This window comes from Triticum urartu, chromosome 3A, assembly GCF_056163025.1.
Source record: "Triticum urartu cultivar PI428250 chromosome 3A, HENAU_Tu73, whole genome shotgun sequence".
Lineage (NCBI taxonomy): Eukaryota > Viridiplantae > Streptophyta > Magnoliopsida > Poales > Poaceae > Triticum > Triticum urartu.
The window spans coordinates 260,378,285-260,382,381 of record NC_141875.1 but is presented as its reverse complement, the minus strand read 5'-3'; positions in this window follow the sequence as shown (position 1 = coordinate 260,382,381).

Here is a 4,097-nt window from a genome sequence, read left to right as displayed (position 1 = left end):
AAAACTTTATGCTTTGGCTGACAGGAACTCTGCCAGATCCAGTTGAAATGTGGAGGGGTCTTCTTGTGTCCAATTAAAACTTCATATGCTTTGAAGGATGAATAGTGGCCCCCCAAATGTAACTCCATGTGTCCAATGTGTCTAAGTATTCAGATTGTCTGAAGGAAATGCAAATATCTTCCATTTGTAAGAACTCCTCATATGCTTCTGTTGTCAAAGGGAGATAGAAGAGATCCTGCAAGTATTCAGTCTGCACCACTTGTTGAATATTCAGTTGAGGATTTCTAACAAAAGAGAATAGGTGGGGGAATTGGTGTTTAAGTATTGTTTGGTTCCATAGATCATTCCAAAAGAATGCACTAACACCATCTCCCACATTACATCTAGCAATAGCTTTGAACTGATCAATGAGAGCTAAGTTGGACTTCCACCAGAATGATCCTACCATGCTGCCCCTGGTAATTTCCCATCATTATAGTATGTTTCCCAAATCAAGTTAACCCAAGGAATGTCATGTCTGTTAAAGAATTTGTGGAGGTTCTTCATGAGCAGGGTTTTCTTCTGTGTAAAGATATCTAGTACTCCTAAACCTCCCGGGTCCTTGGGTCTACACACAGTGTTCCAGGCCACCAATGCAGGTCTTCTGTCCTCCATATCAGGGCCTCTCCATAGACAGTGCCTCAAGTACTTGATGATTTGTTTCTTTATTGTAATAGGTATGTCTAGACAACACATGAAGAAAACTCATAATGATGTCATCACTGACTTGACCAGTAGTAATTTTCCAGCTTGGGTCATGAAGATAGAGATACCAGCCAATCTTTTGGCAATCTTGTTAACCAGGGGGAGGCATTGCTCAACAGTTGGTTTGTGTATTCCCAAGGGAAGACCAGGGTAACTAAAAGGGAAATGTCCTCTAGCACACTGCAAGGTGTTTCTAAAAATTTCTCCCCTGTCTTCAGCAATGTTCAAAGGTACCATGATAGACTTCCCATAATTCACTTTGAGCCCAGTTGCTGTAGCAAAAGTATTGAGAAGTGCCTTTAAACAGAACAAATGTCTAGAATCAGCTTGCATAACCACCAGAGTCTTATCTGCATATTGCACAATTGGGAAGTGAGGGGAAGAGTTGACTTGAAGTGGAGCAGTGATCAGGTTTAACCTCATGGCTTTGTTAAGAATAGATTGCAACAGATCAGCAGCCAGCACAAATATTAAAGGAGAGTAAGGGTCCCCTTCTCTTACTCCTCTTCTTATGTAAATTCTATTGCCAGGTACACCATTCAGTAATACAGAAGATGACGCAGTTGTGAACAGAGCTTTCATCCATGATATCCATTTCTCTCCAAAACCTTTAGCTCTAAAAATATCAATGATTGCTGCATGCTCAATTTTATCAAAATCCTTCTCAAAATCCAATTGTCACACCCTGCATTTTGTAACTCTTCATTTTCATTAATAAAGCATGAAATATTTGGACCAGCAAAAACTTTTGCATTATTTGGTTTTATTTGGAGTTGGTTTTCTCTCTGTGCTTTCCAAGTGCTCTTTAAGGTCAACACAACTCCACCTTCTATACTTCATCTCCTTGCCCCAAACTTCTGCCCAATGATCATGCCATGTGTATAGTACAATATAGTATTTTCTTACAAAAATAATTTGTCCAAAAGGTATTTTCAAAAATTAGTTTTCCAAAAACCCCTGAATTAAGATTTGCACTACAAGTACTTAATTCAGGGCAGTAAAAATCTTTCAAAAAGTATATTTGAGACCTATTAGATATAGGACTCCCATAAACCACAAAAATATAATTTTAAAATCTATTTTTCCAATTTTATTTAAAGGGTTTTCTTAAGGCCAGAAATGGTCTTTAATAGGTTAAAATTATTTTAATGTTTTAAAAATATTTGAGAAAATATAGGGAAACTCAGTGGACATATATTTTCCATATATAAGAGTTTCAACACATGGTCATGTTCAAAATATTGGACAAAACCTCCCAAAACAATTTCTGCCCATTTCAAGGATTTGAAATATTTCTACAGGAAATATTTTCATAAAAATCCAAGAAAAATCCAGCAAGTCACAAATGCATATTGTGATCACCTTGAAGAGCCTCATGTCAATTAAAGTCATTTTGGTTCACCAAAATGCCCCCAAACCCTCTCTGGCCAGAACCAAATTTGAACAAGTTTGTACTACCAACTTTCTCTCCTTGACCCCATCTTTTGTGAGCATGTGAAAATCCCCAAATGAGGCCACTACACCAAGTGGTGCATCATGGAGAAGTGATTTGCTCAACTAGATCTACACAAGTCCATTTCTGCTGATTTCTAGGGTTTACCAAAGTTACATTGACAACTTTTTCCAAATAAGCTCAAATTTGGTGGCACACCCTATTTCTAAGTGTCTTTCCATCCTGTTAAGTATCATGGCAATTGGAGTTAATTTGCTTGCCCAAAACTTTATCAAACACCTTCTGACATTTTGCAAAAGCCACTGTTTTGACCCTTCCCACTATTCTTGGAGAGCTCAAATTTTTACCACAGCCCCTTATAGTCACATTCTAACTCCAGTAAGCTTCCTAGCCCAAACTCAATTGTTGGGGGGGATGAAAACCTCTCTTTGTCTCTCTGGGCAGCCCCTGTACCCATCTTCCTCACCTCCCTCCTCACCCAGTGGCCATCCACGGCATCCAATGCCCCCTCCCCTTTCTTTACTCCTCCCTTGAGCTACTGGACACGGTTGGCCGCGCCCACAAGGCATAAAAAATGGCATGACGACCATTTGCACGCTCTGGAGCGCGCTACAGTGTGCCCCCGCACTGTAGCCGCCCCCTTCCAGCCGCATCCGGCCACCTTGGGCCTCCCCCACGTGCCTGCCGATGCGCCTCGGCGTCCGTGACACGGCAGCTAGTCGGCCCCCTCCTCCCTCTCTCTCCTACCCCTGCTCGCACGCGCACCGGCCGCCCGAGAGCTCTAGTGAGCGAGCTCACACGTGTGGCGCCTCTGACCTCTCCCAACTCCCTTTCTCTATCTCTCTCGGCGTAGTCCACGCCCAGGAACGCCCCAGACACAGCGCCAGCTCCTCTCGAGCCCAACAGCGACGAGCGTGAGCTCGCCGGCGCACGGGTTTACTGGACCTCGCCGTTCGCCTATTTAAGGGCCTCCCCGAGCCCTTCTCTCCTCACCACTCACCCCCTCTCCAGACGAGCCCGAGCTCGAGATCGAACTCGAGCTCCGCCGCCTCGGGTCGTCGTCGATCCCACGGTACAGGCCTCCCCTGCTCCTCCACTGCCTCGATTTGGAACCCCCGGGCGCCCCTAACCATTTCCCCCTTCTTCCCCGCCTCTTTTTCAGCCGGAAACGGTCGGAGCCGTAGACGCCCGAAGCTCCTCCGCCGCGAACCTCGTCGCCGGCGAACCAGGCCACCCCGGCGACCAACTCCACCTCCACCCGAACGGTGACACGACGCTGAGCCCAGCCGTGCCCTCGCCCGACCTCGCCATGCCCTACATCATCGCCGGTGAGCACGCCGGCCACCTGGACTCGGGGTTAGGGATGACAGGCGGGCCCCGCCTGTCGGTGTACTAGGGTAGGGGTACCCTAGTATCCCGAACTTGTGCACGGGAAGTCGCAGCATCCCGCGGCAAGGCTTGCCGGGTGACCGCCAAGATCCTTCGTGTTTCCTTTGGAGCCATTCAAGAACAAAGTATTTAAGCAAGGAGACAAGACCCCGGCAAGAGGTGCCGGGAAGGCCAACCAAGGCATCTCAAGGAACTTGCCGCGACGCGCCACGCGTCCCGGCTAGGCCCGGTGAGCGACAAGCTCCCAGACGCGACAAGACAATGACCGCGGCAAGCCACCACTCTACACCTGCGCTCCAGCACATCCACCAACGTGTCGCTCTGGGACCCTTCCAAGCGTACGTGGCGGGATGCTGTGTAGCTAGCGGTGCGCGGTGGTAAGCGGTGCTGACAAGATCGCCATCATGGCGAGCGGTGGCGTCCCTGGCGGTCCCTTTTGCACTATTAGGGCGACACAGACGGGCACTTAATGCCCTTGTCCCCTGCCATCAGGGTTAGGTATGATACACTG